Source organism: Acinonyx jubatus, chromosome C2 (genome assembly GCF_027475565.1).
Source record: "Acinonyx jubatus isolate Ajub_Pintada_27869175 chromosome C2, VMU_Ajub_asm_v1.0, whole genome shotgun sequence".
Classification (NCBI taxonomy): Eukaryota; Metazoa; Chordata; class Mammalia; order Carnivora; family Felidae; genus Acinonyx; species Acinonyx jubatus.
In genome coordinates this window covers 92,700,508-92,718,013 of record NC_069384.1, presented here as the reverse complement: position 1 = coordinate 92,718,013, position 17,506 = coordinate 92,700,508, and the positions used below count along the sequence as shown (strand labels likewise).

At 40.7% G+C, this 17,506-nt stretch overlaps 1 protein-coding gene and 1 pseudogene across 4 annotated transcripts in view; one reads left to right on the top strand and one right to left on the bottom strand.

Moving 5' to 3' along the window:
- The window catches only part of FNDC3B (fibronectin type III domain containing 3B), a 356,845-nt gene that overhangs the window by 57,580 nt on the left and 281,759 nt on the right, over nt 1-17,506 (top strand). The gene's annotated exons all lie outside the window — the stretch shown is intronic.
- LOC106990075 (replication protein A 14 kDa subunit-like) lies at nt 4,680-17,307 on the bottom strand (annotated as a pseudogene).

The window sequence follows — 17,506 nt, the reverse complement described above, 5'->3', positions numbered from 1 at the left end:
TCAGGGATAACGTCCTTCGTCAAAGGAAGAATTCCTTTTATTGTGGTGATTTTAAAATGTTCAACAGTTTATGCTTTTCACTGACTCAGACACAGGTCTGGCTAATCCTGACCTTATCTATTCCTGTCATCCTGTTATTCCGAAGAAACATATTTTTACTGACTGTTTGGGAGAGGAAATCCTGGGATAACTAACTGAAGGATATAGTATAATAAAAAAATTCTGAGTTATTATATTTTCAAGCCTCTGGTCTGTTAGAGATGTTTAGATAATTGTACAAGTCTGAGTCAGAACTGAACTTTTCAAGGTTCCTTTTTAGACTTAGGATTCTCTGATCTATCTTGGAACTGAAAATCGCTTCTAGGAGGTTCACAGTCCTCACCATCACTGCTGGTCTGCCCAGCTGTGCCTCAAGTGAAGGGGAAACCACACCTGTGAGCTAGTGCACAGCTTTAGAATATGGGGCCGGCACAACCAGTGGCCCATGTCAGGAAGTCATAGAGGTGTGTTTTATGTAATAGAATTGTCATTGACCAGATATCCATTATCTGTTTCTCATTTTTCCATGAGATTCTTTGACAAATATTATGAGATCACCTCTAAGATGCTCTGTGGTCCATATACTTCCTCCCCCCCGTGACAAAAACATTATAACAAGTATCAGAACATGTAGATAAAAGCTTCCTCCTCCTCCTTCTCCTTTCCTCACTATAATCATTGTGAACACTTACGGTATATTCTATTTTTTTTTTTCCTGTGTGAAAAATAAACTAGTCCTAGTTTTGCACAAATAAGACCATGGCTTAGACCTTTTATTTAACATGTGATTCCTTTACGTCGTTTCCCTATAAACAGTGGATTGTGAACATATTCCTTTATTAACCGATTCATTTCTACAGCACTTAAAATTAGTTTTCTGTTGTATGGATGAGATAGTTTCCAACTTTTCACTATTCTGTCCTGTGATGATATATGTGCTCAGACTTTATATTAAGATATTTTAAGTCACATCAGAGTCTTTGTCACTTCGATTCCCTGGTAATAATTTTCTTGGCATGAGTACGCCTAGATGCTCGGGGATAAGTGTTTTGGGGCAACCAGAACACTTGATTCCTGGCATATATATTCTGCTGGGAGGGTAGGTTTGGTTTATAGTTATGAGAGATGTGTTATGAATAGTTAACATAAAACATCCTATAGCTCTTAGGAGGTAGAGAATAAAACTTTACTTTTTAGAAACCTGTATATAGATAAACATGGAACAAAGAATTGAATTTACAGTGATATGTGGGGACCATTTATTTCATAATTCTGTTTAAATACTTGTACACAATCTAAGAGTATTCTGTCGCTATGCTCTGATACCGTCTAGAAAGAAGTTAATGCCTCTGGCTGCACACTGGGTTAGGTGCACGTTGGGCATGTGGGTTAAATATGTTTTCCCTCCCCTATCTTTCTGCCAAAGTCAAGGACCCTAGAAGAGGATTTTACTGCCTTTGAAAATGTGATTTTTAGGAACCAGTCCTTACTTATCTTTTAAAGTTGACAACGTTCTTGTTATGATCATGAAGTGTCAAATAAAGAATAGATTGGTCTGCACTGTGTAAATTGTAGCCCTCCAACTTTATAGATTTCATACGGATAGAAAAAAACTGAAGTGAAGCACATCACCTCTTAACAGTGGATGTTTCTTGGTGATAGGATTCTGAATAATTGAAACTTTGTTCCTGCTTTTCTGTATTTCCAGATTCCTAGAGTGAACATGTGTTGCATGTTATAATATATGGGGATGAGGGAATAAAAATATGGGACAAATATTTTTAGAAGGTTTCACATGAGGGAGGGTGCGGTGGAGAGAGCCCACGAAGATAGGAGTGGGTGGGTACTTTTCCACTGACAAGGAGGCCTGCCAAGCCTGAGGGAACTCTCCGACTCCACCCTGTACTTTTCAGAGCCAGAGTTTTTGAAGTCCTTTGTGCTAGTTAAGGACTAGCATAGTTAGCACAGCTAAGTAAGTATGTAACAGATTTCTATTATTAGTTTATCTTTGTTGAGTCTCGTTTGATTGACAGAGAGTCCTCCACCCAGAAAGTTTGATTTATTTTGGCAGTTGGAAGAGGATTTTTTGGAGTGCTTGTTATCTAAAAAAAGTAAGGCTGGGGAACCTGCCTTTCCCCTACTCCCTTTAAAACAAAACAAAACAAAAACACAGAAAACTGTTTGGGTTGGTCCTGGTGAGCGGGCCTAATCTAGGGATTACTTAGCAAGCATGACCCGAGGGCTGGTTCTATAAATGTTACCGAATCTATTCCTTAACCGTGTGCAGGTTCTTCCAGTGCCGCGGCCCACAGTTCTGGTTAATTGGTGGAAACCAGTTTTGTGAGACTTGGGTAAACCCATACCCCTTAGGTCTACACATCATGTCGGACAGTGATTTGAAAGCATTTTGAGTTACAAACATTTAAACAATCACGCGGAGCAAAACGAAGGGGATTACATCAAGTTTCTAAAAGCTAACTTTTATCATTATAAAAACTACAGTTGCTCATTGTAGGCTACTTTAAGAGCTATAGTAAGTACGAAGGAAAAATATAGTTGACTCGTCATTTCGTTATCTGTAGGTTAAACATTGTCTACATCTTGACTATTTCATTTCAGTTTTTTTACATAAATAGATGTACCTTCGGATTAAACATTGTGAGCATTTCCTCCTGGTATTTCTGGTTTACTTCTTCTGTCTTGCAAAAGTGACTGCCTGTGGCTAGTAAGTGGTGTTATTTATGGTTGGCATGGGTGCAGATACCTTTTATTTTTACGGTGGCTGCCTTAAGTATTACACTTCTAATAAATCCATGTATGTGTTAATTGTGATATTCTTTGTTGCTGTGCCCAAATTGATAGATTATTAGAGCTGGCAGGGACCTTGATGATGGAGGTCAGTACTTTAATTAGAGAAATGAGGAAAACTATCCAGGAGGGTTGCCCTTTGCCCAATATCATTAAATTATTTAATGGTCTAAAAATATTACTGTAGGAAACAGCTGTTACCTCTCTTTTGCAGGTTGAGAAACTGGGTTATTGAGAATTTAATGAACACATTTTTTTCAAACAACCAGGTTATGTTTTTTACATGCTTGGGAGGAGAAAGAATTACCAGTAGTTCAGTGGTTTAGCATTGAATTGACAAAACCTGTTTATTAACTGCATTTTTCAACCACCAGTTGATGGATTTGATGGCATATATAAGCAGCTACCTTTATTTCCTCCCATATTTGTGCAGAAGTCATTATTGATACGATGTTGACAATGCCTGCTTTTCTATTAGGAGTTAAAATAATATTTTTTTTCCTTTGCAGTTAAACAAAATGGTCAATATTTAAGGAATCATAATTTTCAGTAGAGATAATAAAGTGATTTTTGAAGCTTTGATATTTTAAAGTCCATATTCCATACTGACACTTTTCATTTGACTTTGAAAAGCAATAGACACTTGGAGTGTTTTACAGTTTGAGAAAAAAAATGTTATGGCTGTGTGTGTGTGTGTGTGTGTGCGCGCGTGTGCGTGTGTGTGTGTGTGTGTTTGTGTTTGTGGGTTTTAATTTTTTGAACAGAGTGATGTCCTGAAAGATAAGCTAGGAAAATGAAACGGAATTGTTCACTGTTTCAATTTCACCTTGGGAAGAACCGGGGTGGTGGTTGTGGGCAACACTAACTTTGTTGACCCTGAAGTCTAGGCATTTAGGGCCTGTGAACGTGGCATTTGCAGGGTTTCACTGGACCTGCTGCCTTGGAAAAGCTCTCTGGAACAACCAGAGGTGCTGTTAGCAAGGCCCGCTTCCTGTGTGAGTACCTATTGTGGAGCCCTGCGCTGAATGGGAGGTTTGTGAGAAGTGGTTTCCCACCAGCACACAATGCTGCCCCTGGGCCATGTAAATACACATTCCACTCAGGGTCAGCCGAACAGGGACTGGCCAGGACGCCCTTGCAGAGAGAAAGATATTTTGGAGTTCCATTTATTTATAGTGGCCGGTGGAAAATTAATAGGCTTATTAAATCTATTTTTAAAAATAAAAGGGAAGTCTCTTATCTAGTATTGTTTGTTGCATGCAAATCAGTTAGCCGTGCTGTATTTTAATTTTACTAATTTGTTGCTCTAGGAGATGAATGTCACTGTCTTACTGATTTGTCTATATTTGAAACTTGAGTTTCTTGTTGTAAGAGTTCTTATGCCTCAGAAAGATTTTTTTGGATTCTTTGATGAAAGACATAATAGGCTGAGGCAAAAGAAAATAAGTTAGTGACCTTAGAAGATACTAGATCAAGTTGTCTCTGGATTTAGAATGACGGCGTTAAGCAGTAAAGGAAGGTCTAGCGATCAGAGCAGGCACGATTCTTACTTGGGAATGGCAACACAAATTTTTGTCTTTATTCCTTGGACTTGAGATCTTTTAAAAACGATTTAAACTTTTGTTAATAAAACAGAAAAGTAAATTCAGGGCAACTGCTTTGTTCTTGCAGATTATCTGACCATATACCAGGGTGGCTCAGTCAGTTGAACATCTGATTCTTGATTTTGGTTCAGGTCACGATCCCAAGGTCGTGGGATTGAGCCCCACATCGGGCTCTGTGCTGAGCATGGAGCCTGCTTAAGATTCTCTCTCTCTGTCTCTGTTTATCTCTCCCCCAATTGTGCTTGCTGTCTCTAAAATAAAAAAAAAAAAAAAAAAAAAGATTGTAATGTCTAACAAAGTTAGGTAAATGAAATTAAAAAGAGAACAAATTAAATACTAAAAATCATAGAAATCTTTCCTTTAAATATCCGGGGCCTCCTTAAATAGTATTCAGTGTAGCTCATTTGCAATCATAAAAAAATCATCAAGATCAATCATATTGTACAACCCCCAAAGGAAAAAACCGAGGGAACTCATGGGTATTTTTCACAGCTTCATTGTAAAGTCCAAGATCAAAAGGATGGTTATCTTCTTTAAACTGGACATAAGATACACACATAATGGTTGCCTTGGCTCTTAACTCTTCCAGCTATTTCCATGATTCCAGAGATTTCTTCATCAAGGGGCTCCATCAACTCAATGGTCTCATGTTTTCCTTTCTCCATCTGAAAGAGTAAACATTTTCCCAGTAGAATGACTCTTTTCCAGCTTCCCTACAAAGCAGACCAGCTGGATGATGAACTGAGCTAGCATGCTGGCCTTATGTGTGACCTGGGGAACTTCATCATGTCCACAATGATTGTTGTGAGCTTGATTATTTGCTTTGAGTACAGGGCGTGAATCTGATCAGGAGAGGTTGAATGGGAGTCCCATCTAGCAGGCCTGGATTTACTGGAATCTGGTCCTACCCTGTTCCTGACCTCCAGTTTTGCTGACCATCCTTGCAGAGGGAGACCTGGCCTTCAACATCCATTTTCTTATCCCACCAGCCTCCTGTTCTTACTTCCTTCAAGATTTTACCAAATGAATGTGTTTCACCAAAGTGATTTATTTATTTATTTTTAAGTTTATTTATTTATTTTGAGAGAGAGAGAGAGAGCTAGCAGGGGAGGGGCAGAGAGGGAAGAGGGGAGGGAGAGAGAATCCCAAATAGGCTCTGCACTGGCAGTGTGCCCCTCCCCAAAGTGCTTTAAAGAGTGTAACATAAAGTCCTAAAGAGAGAAATCCCTGCTAGAATTGGATAGCTTTTCATTTGGATTAATAATTTTGTTCAGAATCTGTCAGGTGAATTGTGAATATACAGACTATATAATATAAGGACAGCCATCTTTGTCTACTAGAGAATGAACTTAAAATTTTCTTCTTTTACATCTAAGCAGCTTAGTTTGGTGCAGTAGGTCTCACAGTGTGGTGTGGGGGACCCTTTTGTGGGGATCATGAGGTGAGAACTATTAATAACCCTAAAATGTTCTTTGTCTTTTTCATTCCCATGCTTCTGAGTTTTTCAGTGACATTCATGGCAATATTTTTTGCGTGTGTCTTTCATGCATTGTCATTATGGGAAATATGAAAATTGAATTGGAGAATACGGGTTTTGTATCCGAGTCGACATTTAAAATTGTTTTGCTGGAAAGATTTTGACATCTTAACAGACTCCTCAGGTTTAGAATTTGCATGATTTCAGATTAAAAGTATCTTGCACTGAGCAGAACCTAGGTGCTTATTAAATGAATAAATGTAGCCCCCTTATATTAATAAATTATATTAGTGTAATTAATGATGTCCTCCTCGTTCACAGGGAGTGTTTAGAATATAGGCAGGCACCATACATTCAAACGTTTAGATTCATCCACTTGCACGTAAAGCACATGGATAGGAGTCATTATCTTCATCTAGGAAAACCAACCTCCTTAATGTTCTGTGGTATGTGACCGTTTTTTTTTCCCCTTGAGAAGAGGAAAATATTTTTCCTAAAGAATTCCACATTTTTGTGTTTTTTTAAAAAATGTTGGTCTAAATTAGTAATGTGGTTGCATATATTATCTCATACTAAAATTTTATAGTAATAAGTTAATCTGAAATAGTAAATAGATGTTTCCTTACATGAGTCTTTGCACCTGCTAATTTGTTTCTTTGCGAGTTTTGTCACTTCATGTGGACTTTCTGTTTCAGTAGGTTTTAAGCTCAAAGAAACACCTGGTGTGTGTTTTGTGTTTAGTCACTTTAAGTTAAATACCAAGTTGCTTATGAGAATGTCATCAATTGTAGTGATTCTTCAAGAAATAACACCATGCTGGTTTTCAGTGTATCCTATAGTATTCTCTCATTGACACCCACCCCCTTCGCCTTAGAGGTGGAGAAAAGAATGAGATATTAAAAAAAAAAATTGAACCAACATCTACGATTGTTAATGAAATGTCAGAAATCTTTGAAATACATACGTAAGTATAAATAGACAAAACACCAACGATCTTAATGGTGCAGACGGTTTTCCTTATAAAGAGTGTTCTATGATATCTGTTTACATAAACAAAACTGGGTATGTAACGTAAACATGGTTGAATTCTATATGAGCTGATTCGAGAAACAATTTTAGTATCCTCCTGGCTGATCAGAAGTGAAGATTGAGGTAGGGGGCATGTTTTGAAGACAAACTCCTCTTCTGGAACACTTAAGTCGAGAAAAGAGGCCACAGCTGGGAAACCAAATTTAGACACTGGAGTTTATCTCCGATGAAAGGGTTCATAGAGCATGGAGGTCTGTTGACTCTGTGTTGTTTCATCAGAAGTATCCAGCTTGGATTTTGTTTTAGTTATCCAGTGTAACATTTCACTGTAATGCTGCTTAACCCCGTGCCTGTATTTCTAGAATCCTAGGATTCTAGTACAGTGACTGGCACACAGTGGGTGCTCAATAAATATTTGTTCAGCCAACAGATGATAGTTTTGTTCAGGTCCTTTTGTAATGCCATTTTAGAAGGTATCTTCCAACTAAGTCCTTTTGAGATATTGAAAATAATAGAATCTTGAAACCCTTCGCACGAAAGGCCTTATTCTAACCACCTCATCAATAATTCGGTCAGCTGCATTCTTGCTTTTGTGGTTAGTCCTGGCACATCTCATTAACAGTCACCATGGAGAGTATCACTCTACTAGTTTAAAATATGGTATATGCAGGGGTTTTTCCCCCTCCCTGGTTAACTTTTAACCATCTGGACTACATGCTAATACAATGAATTTGCTTACCCTTAAACTACTTTAAAAATGTTTTAAAAATTATTAAATCTGTACCTTGGTAAGGATACATCAAAGATTCAGAGTTGTTGCTGTTGTATGGGGAGCAGTGGAGGATAGGTGAGAAATGTACTTTTACTGAGTGGCTTTGAAAGTTACTTTTTGAATTTTGTGTCATGTGCTTGTTCAATTAAAAAAAAAAAAAAAAGGAAGGGGTGCCTGGGTGGCTCAGTCGGTTAAGTGTCAGACTTCTGCTCAGGTTGAGATCTCCTTGCTCATGGGATGGAGCCCTGTGTTGGACTTTTCGCTGACAGCGTGGAGCCTGCTTCAGATCCTTGCTGTCTGTCTGTCTGTCTCTCTCTCTCTCTCTCTCTCTCTCTCTCTCTGCCCTTCCCCTGCTCGTGTGTGTATGTGTGCATGCTCTCTCTCTCTCAAAAATAAACATTAAAAAAAAAATAGAAAAGAAAAGGGGGTGCCTGGGTGGCTCAGTCCGTTTGTTAAGCATCCAACTCTTGATTTCGGCTCTGGTCATAATCTCACAGTTTGTGGGTTCGAGCTGACAGCACAGAGCCTGCTTGGGATTGTCCCTGTCTCTCCCCCTCCCACTGCCTCTCTTTCAGAATAAATAAATTTAAAAAAAATAAAAATAAAAATACAGTTGACACACAATAGTTTATTAGTTGCATGTGTACAACAGTGATTCAACAATGATGAACATTGCAAAACACCATGATAATGTTTTCTATAATTTTTAAAGCCACTGACCTATGAATTCTGCATCAGCTTGTCCACTTTGTGTTTCCTTGGGAGAATCTTGAATGTTATAATCAGTTGGCTATTCTTACCATCACTTTCTATTTGAGTCTCCTTGGGCAGATTACTCAATAGTTGCTACATATGTAAAAGAGGAACACCGCCCACCTCACATGAATATTGTGAAGCTGGATGAGCATTAGTGCGAGGTGGTTCACACAGTGCTCTTGCCACCCCCCCCCCACCCCCCCCACCCCCCCCCAGGCTAAAGGAAGATCTTCGGAGCTCTTCTTCTAACGCTTTCCCAGAAAGCAGTCAATTGTTTGGTGCTTGTAACACATTTTTACCCCCAAATAAAGGGTGTTATGTGTGGCTGTTAGGTACTCAGTGGTTGCACAAATGTGAACTTAATTCTTAATACGTTTGGGGTTTTATTAAAGGGGAGTCTAGAAGCCATGTTAAGCACCCCTGTTACAGATGCAGAAACTGAGATGCAGACAGCCTGTGCAGGAATACCCTGAACCACAGAGGACAGGCAGTGCTGTGGGGGTTTCAGGCAGATAGTGGTGCCTGAGGACTGGGTAAGGAGTGAATTGCGGGTGCTGGGAAGGAGAGCGTGTCTTCTGACTTCACATCTCATCTCTTTCTACCTTCTCATGCAGTTTGGAGGTAGGTGGTATGGTGGTGGGAAGTCTTAGAACTGGAGGGGGCTTTAGAAATGACCTTTCCAGGGGTGCCTGGGTGGCTCAGTCGGTTAAGGGTCCAGCTCTTGGTTTCAGCCCAGGTCATGATCTCATGGTTTCATGAGTTCAAGCTCCAACATCACAGAGCCTGCTTGGGATCCTCTGTCTCTCTGTCTGTCTCTCTGTCTCTCTCTCTCTCTGTCCCTTTCCCACTCACGCTATTTCTGTCTCTCTCAAAATAAATAAACTCAAAGAAATGACCTTTACATTCTTGGACTAAAGTTTTCTAGACTTTTCTTCAATGCCCTATAGAAAAGGATATAAAGAAAGAGCGATACAAGTCCAAATTTCATTGGAAATATGTATTTTCAGTTACCTGCATCCATGGATAAAGTATGTTGGGAAAGTTAGGTTGGATATGTGTGTAAATAAGGGCTCATAGCTTTGGAATGTTTCATTGCAGGTGCTAGAGTGTCATCCTTGGGAGGTCAGATTTATTGTGCTGAGTGTAGCTGGAGTTGATGTGTTCTAATAAAAATGTCTAATTACATATGTAAACTTCAGACAAAACAAACTTCAAACTTGAACAAACCAAACAAACATTCGTTAAGCTTTTGTTTGTAGATGGGTCCCCTTTCCTTTTAGCTAATATTTGCAGAACTGAGTTGTTACGTATATACGGATGTGGATCTCAGGTCCAGAGACTGTAAATATACAGTGCTGTAATTTTTTTTCCTATAGGTTTTATATTTTTTATTTAAAAAAATTTTTTTAACGTTTATTTATTTTTGTCAGAGAGAGAGAGACAGAGCATGAATGGGGGAGGGTCAGAGAGAGGGAGACACAGAATCTGAAACAGGCTCCAGGCTCTGAGCTGTCAGCACAGAGCCCGACGCGGGGCTCGAACTCACGGACCGCGAAGTCGTTCGCTCAACCGACTGAGCCACCCAGGTGCCCCGGTTTTATGTTTTTTAAAAGATTTGGGACGTATTGAGTTATGGAAGCAACCTCTGTATTATTTATGGAGAATTATAAAAGTAGCCTCAGATTAGTATAGTGTTTACATATAATCTGTAGATATATAGACTCCCCTTCCCCCACCAAAAATGGTGCCTTCTAGATAGTAGGTTTTTTTTTTTTTAATGTTTATTTATTTTTGAGAGAGAGAGACAGAGCATGAGACAGAGCATGGGGAGAGGCAGAAAGAGAGGGAGACACAGAATCTGAAACAGGCTCCAAGCTCTGAGCTGTCAGCACAGAGCCTGACGTGGGGCTCGAACTTGGGAATGGCGAGATCATGACCCAGGCCGAAGTCAGATGCTTAACCAACTGAGCCACCCATGTACCCCTGCGTAGTAGTTTTGAGTTCAGACATGGGTGTGCTTTGCCATTTAAGCAAAGGCAAACTAAAAGTACACACACACAAAAAAACATGTATGTATTCTTGAAGGCAAGGCCTATATATTAGACAAGTTGGCATCCCTCCTTGTTCCCCAGATCGCAGTGGACAATTCTTTTTTACTTTTTGCTTCAGCCATTATTTATTTTAATCCAGGGAGGTGGTGGTGGTTTTAATCTGAACTCGATTTCACAGGATTTCTTTGTGGATTTAAACACTGCACCTGAATGTCCTGTGTTTATAATTGGATGCAAAAAGCAAGAATGTTTTTAAGGCTGAGAACTTTTTAGACGACCGTGATTTAACTTCGCTAATGAACCCATATCAGACAAGAAGACAAATTCCAGACAATTTGTGCCTCAACCAACCAGCTGGGTGCATACCTACAGGTACTGCTCATGTCTCAAGAGGTTTTTCTGCTTGAACAGTGATCACCCCTCCTCCTTTCATTCACGTGGCAAGCCGTGGCAAGAGTCTTTCTTCCACAGCTGTGTGGAACTCAGCTGTAAAATTAGATTTCATTGGCATAAAAACACAGTGATTACCATCGCTGTTTGCTCAATACATTCTTTTTTCCAACATTTTGCTTAGATCCTTCCTCCCTTTTATGCATGAGGCTCAGGTTCTACTTTCACAAGTAAGAGCAACTATAGGTTTTCAGAGTTTGAGTAAGCCTCTTTCTAGCTTGAGTTTAATCTGTGTTAAATCAGCAGTGGTGTTTGAAAGTGTGGTCTGTTAAGAGCAGAAAAGAACCTTAAAGGCTAATCTATACTCTTGTCCTTTTATGAAAGGGGACATTTCAACTTCAGAGTAAATGGGCAAACCCCGGATTAGAACTCAGACTTTGCAGTACTCAGTCCTGGAGTCCTACTGTAATGCTTTTTACCATAACACACTGGTCCTTTGAGCTCTTGATAGCCAAGGGGCTGTGAAGATTTCGGATAAAAATCCATAGTCCCTCTCCATATCCTCCCCCCACCCCCATTTAATTTGATTTATTAAAAAGCAAAGGGGAGTGTTTTCCTGTCTCCAAGTACCTTTCCAGTCCACGGTACGGGAGAGGTGAGGGCAAGAAAAAACACTAAAACCACCCCAGCTTTCTCAACGTCCAGGTTTGTAAATGGCCACATGCTAATCTGCATGGGCAGAGCCAGGCGCAGGGAGCTGGTTTTATGTTGCCGAGAAGGGAGAGAAAAACTCTCCTCTCATAGGCGCAGGGAGGTGGTAAAAACAGATGTGTGCTGATCGATGGGCAGATTTTTCTCAGCTCCAGAGGTAAAGATGATTGCACAGTGTTTCTGTTTTGTTTCAGTCGCTTTTCCTCCCCTATTGATGCTATTGGTGTTTCCATAGTTATTATTAGAAAGCTGTTTCTTTCTAGTTTTGCTCTGAAGGCTAGAAATGACAACCATTTTCAGAGTTTCCAGGTCTTGAAATACCGGTCCAGGGGTTTACCTTTTAAAACCAGTGTGGAGCAGTAAGGAAAGAGGTTTTTCTGATGAGGAAGATAAAATAACAAATGATACTTTGACATCGTATTAGTTGTCAGGAATGTGTACAGCTAACTTTTTTCCTTCTCTCCCCTCCTGTCTCTGAGCTCTCTCCCTCCTTCTTTGTCTTTCTGAATCTTGCTAATAAAGCTTACAAAGGGAGACCACACATTAGGAAGTTGTCAGTCTTTTGACTGATGGCATATGGGCATAAAGGCCACCCATATGAGACAAGGTTCGTGAACATAGTTTTTCTTTATTTCTTTTTTCTCTGCTCTGTGATTCTCTCGTAGCACCCTTTTGCCCCAAACACAACTTGGTAAAGTACACCCCCCCCCCCCCCCCCCCCCCCCCCCCCCCCCCCCGTCTTCCATGATTAAGTTAGTTTGTCCTTTTGTCTTTCTGACTACTGCTGGGGTTTTTCTTGCCTTTGCAACAAGAAAAAGTTGCTTTTTCTTATTAGTATTGTGTAAATGGCTAGAACGTTTCTCTGGTACGTTTGTAACAATTTTCTAAAAGCTGGTCCACAGTGTTAGAAGTCAATTGGTATTTTTAGTAGAGAAGGAAATTTTCTTGAAGTGTGAATCAAGCTATGGTTTTACTAATGTACCCATGACAGTATTTTTCTCTGGCTGTAGAACAAGCATGTTGCAGGCAAAATGTTTACATGCTGTTTAGATTATGTGAATGTGATTGGTTAATCTCTGTTTTATTGGAAAAAATACAAACCTTATGGAATCACAGTTATCTTCAGTGGCATGAATTTTGAAGAGTATTTATTAGGCCAAAAAATCAATCTAATTAGTATTACTTAGATTGATATTTTAATAACTATTAATAATTAACATTAATAAATGTTAATTTTAATAAAAATTTAATAAAAAATAATTACGGGTTAATATTTATTAGATTATTTATTTGCCCAATTGCTTTATAAAAAGTTCCTGTAATTGATATGTTTTCATCAATGTCCCACTCATCAAGGAACCCATTTGGTTTCTGAAAGTGCATTTTAAAATGCAGAATGGAGGCGAAAAGTTAACGCTGATCATGTGCGTTCTTCTTATTGGTTTCCTCACCGCATCTGCTTTTTAGACACTTCCCTAGGATCGTCTAGAAATCAGTCAAAAACAACGTCAGAGTGTAGGTGAAGTGAGCCTGGGAGCTGTGCTTCAGGGCCTGACTTGAGATGTAACTCAGAGAGTCCCCTCCTTCTCCTGCAGCTGTGTGGGCTCCTTTGGTTCTGAGGGTTATACTTTGCTCCTTTTGGTGTTGTTACGTTTCTTTTTCTCTTGTCGTCTGAAACTAATTTGTGTACTGTACTGCCAACTCACATTTTGAATTAATGTAAGGAAATTTGGGTCATCGGCCCATGGAGTGAGGGACCAGGACATTTTGTTACTGATTTGAAGGCCAGGTTCACCGATTTAAAAACTCTCCCAACAGCGATTAGGGCTTTGGTTTTTTCGAGTTAGAAAAGCTTCCTAGTATATAATTGCTTTCTCTGGCCTTTGGAAATGGATCTGCGGTTCTCTCCTGAGAATCCAGTTTTTCATGAATTTGGCCAGTGTGTTTCTTGGTATAGGCTGGGGCCAAAATACCATGGAAAACCTTTTTAGACGTGGAGTTGGGAAAGCCAAATAAGAGGAAAAAGTAATAAGCCAGTTGCCTAGAGTAATGTAAAAACTGAAGACCTTTTGTAATATTCTTTTAAAATAAGGTGTTCTTTAAAAGCTTTGGGGCATATTTGGACGGAGTTAAATGTCTTAACTAACAGTGAGGATCTGTTCGTTTCTCAGAGCGCCCAGCCCCCACGCCTGCTGTTAGCTCAGGACTTCTTCCCTAGTGCTGGGCCGTGCTAGCAGGTAATCAAGGTGGCAAACGACTGGCTCTCGCAGGAGAGGGGGAAGTTAACCACAAGTGCTCGTGTGGCCTCCCTCCCCTGTCAGTCAGAAGACGAGAACTAGCTGGGCATGAAGCACTTGTGGTTTTAGTGTTAGGATGTGTGGTTAGGGGGAGAGGTTGTGAAGGCCTGTGGTTGTTACCGAATTCTTTGAAATGGAAGCATGGGTATGGGTAAGAACAAAATAAAGAACAGGAGTGAAACCTTGGGGCCCTGTGTAAAAATAAATAAATAAATAAATAAATAAATAAATAAATAAATAAATAAATAAATTCAGAGGATTAGAAAAAAGCATTGTAATAGAAATCATCCATTTTCCATTTTTTAATTCTCATTAGTCTTGCAGCACATTTATTCTTTATTTGTAAAGGGTAGTGGTCTAAAGAATGAGATCTGTGCAAGAACTCTGTTGTGTGTGAAGGGGACGGTGTGAATGTGGTACAGCCTTGTCTGAAATACTTGAGTTCCGTGATCCATTTGGCCAGCCCGGATACACATTTGTCTAGGGGAGAAAGAACCCAGACCAGAAAAATGAATGTTTTGTCAGGGTGGTTTGTCATGAGACTTTCTGACTCAAATAAAAAACAGTTACAGCTCAGTTTTCCAGAGATCACACCTCTGGCCATTCAGCCTCTCTTAGAGCTGATAATCAGCAAATGGTCAAGGAAGGTGGCTCAAGGCACATAGGGGAGCTTCAGTGACCCCACAGAGACTGTTCCTTTCTACTCGTGTACATGACTAGCAGTCTGGCTTCCTAAGGAGCCCAAGGAAGAGGTAAGACAGCAAATTTAGGATACGGTCCTGAAATGTGAGGAGGGATGGTCTGCAGTGTTTCCTAATGAGAAAGAGGAAAAAACCCAAAAAGTAGGCATGAATTTCTCTGTGTACAAGGTCAAAATGCTTCAGTAACTCCTTAACACATCACCTTGTGATTGCAGGCAGTATTGTTGTAAACAGTGACCCCACATCCCTGAGAAAAACTAAAGTTATGGCCAGCCTTCTCTGTAATGAAGATGTGTGACTTTCCATCCACAGTCATTGCAAATGGAGTAAGTTTTGGTTCTCATGGTCAACTGTTTGGGTAGTAAGCCTTCCACATTTATTGCTTCATCTTTTCATTCCATTAAAAAGTCATATGGGGTCTCTTGGGTATGTCACATGGGTCTCCTCAGAGCGGTGGGGTTGAGGCACACCTGTTCAAATGGAGGACCGGTGCAGTTTATTTGGGTTACCAGTCCAAACACAGGAGACTCACCTTCTCAGGAGCTGATCGATTGAATGATTGATGCCTAGTAAGCCTTCCCAAGTCTTCTGGCTGGACTTAACCTTCTTTTTTTTTAAGTTGAAGTATTTATTTTGAGAGAGGAAGAGAGTGCAAGCAGGGGAGGGAGAGAGAGGGAGAGAGGGGACAGGATCTGAAGCAGGTTCTGTGCAGACAGCAAACAGCCCGATGTGGGGCTCAAACTCACAAGCTGTGAGATCATGACCTGAGCCGAAGATGGATGCTTAACTGCTTATCCGTCTGAGCCACCCAGGCGCCCCCGGACTTAAACCTTCTTTAACTGTCAATGTTTAATGGCAGTGTGGTTTTCCCACTTTAATACCTGAATATTTGACTTTGCATTTTGTATTGGGGAAACTTGCTACATTTCTCCTCATCACTGGGAAATAACCAAAACGGTACTAGTGTGTATCCTATTTTATGTTTTGCATCTGTGGTTTTCATTTTTCTTAAAGTCCCCTTCTTGCCTTTTCGCTTATCCTTCAGTCTGTGATGCTAAATTGTATTCCGTCATAATGTTAAGGGACAACTTGGACGTGGTTTCCTTTGTAAATAGCTGAGCATTATCTTTTTTTTTTTTTAATGTTTATTTATTTTTGACAGAGAGAGAGAGAGAGACAGAGCACGAGAGGGGGAGGGGCAGAGAGGGAGACACAGAATCTGAAGTAGGCTCCAGGCTCTGAGCTGTCAGCACAGAGCCCAAGGCAGGGCTCGAACTCACAGACCTCGAGATCATGACCTGAGCCACCCAGGTGCCCGGGCATTATCTTGCTTAGAGATAAGTTACTGATTATTTCCATATATCTCTTGCATTTCAGGCAAATGAAGCTCTCCTACGTATGCGAATGGAGCCTAGAAATGGGAATTTAAATATTGCTGGCTGTGTGTACCACCTCACCTCGATGAATCTCTTACCTAATATTCCACTCAGGATAAAGTCTGGTTTATCTCTGCTAAAACTCAGAGATTAGAAAACAGACGTCGGCTTTTAGCAAGCCAGTGGCCTAGGAAAAAAGAGGATCGATCAGCAGCTTTGGTTATGGCGAAGGGAGACTCTGTGCCAGGGTTCACAGTGGCTTTCTATGCATTATATTCATCCTTCCATTTTCCTCCATGATTAACAGTGTGGTTGAGTTTAGACGGTAGGAGTGTCTGATGTTTATAAATTCTCACTGATTGCCATCTGAGTGATGGTCGTATAGTTGACTTTATTTTATGTGCCGTTCCTCCTGCCTTCCCCTCCCCTGCTCCCCTCCGCAGTCTGCAATAACCACTAGACATCTGTGAGGTAGACAATCCATTGTAGTAGGGGGGAAGAAAAAAAAAAGGATTCAGGCATCTTTTTTTCTTTATAGAATAGTTGCATTACCAGAATTGTCCGTACAGTTTTCAAAAGCAAATGCCACTTACCTCTTTTTGCCGGTGGACTTGGGTTTCTTCGGGTGTTTTTGCAACTCTGGGCTCCCATCCTACATCTGTCTATAAAACCCGTGTGGGCCTCAGGTCTCTCCCCTAATCCCAGAGTTGCAGGGCCTAGAGTTTAACTCCATAATTTGGAAGTGACATCTGTGCTTAAGAGTGTTACCTGGCAAGACAGGATTGCTATGTCCTGTTAATAGCGAGTCCCATTGTGTAACATGGCACCAACCAGGAGCTTTCTTCCGTTGCAACTGTCACTGTAAGATATAATGTTGGTGTTGAGATATTCTTTGGTATTAGGGCCAGCGGGCCAGGAACGCTTGAATTTTGTGTCGGATTACAACTGTCTCCTGCTACCCAGTGCCTGCAGTTATCCCCAAGAGACAGTGACAAATAGGAATAAAATAGAACTGGTGAATTGGATTTGAGTCTCAACCCCAAATACTGAAAATCAGGCAGCTGGGTTGGACCAGTGGAGCATAAATAGCTTTAGCCCAAAGCAGGTCCTGACTAAGGACCTCAGTCCTGGCCCCCCTCCTCCTAGCCCCCCATCATCATTTACTGTTCTCTGGCCTAGTGGCGGGACCTCCAGGCTGCAGGGACCTACCGGCAGGCCCTGAGGTTGGTTTGCTCCTGCTGCCTCATTGGGTGAGAAAAAAGGTGCAGGTTCCATCCTTGTGCTCGTGTGTGACATGACCGGGGACTGCTTGCGTGGCAAACGGCTTTAGCCCCTCACTGCTTTAGCAGGGAAGGGAGAGAAGACAGAGCCATAATCTGTGCCAGCAAGTGCCTTGGAACTCTTCCTGGGGAGGAGTGAAGAAAAGATAGAGGAGAGTGCTTCTTCACCCCAGAGGCTTCATAGTCAGACCCCTGATGTAAATTACTGCCCTGTT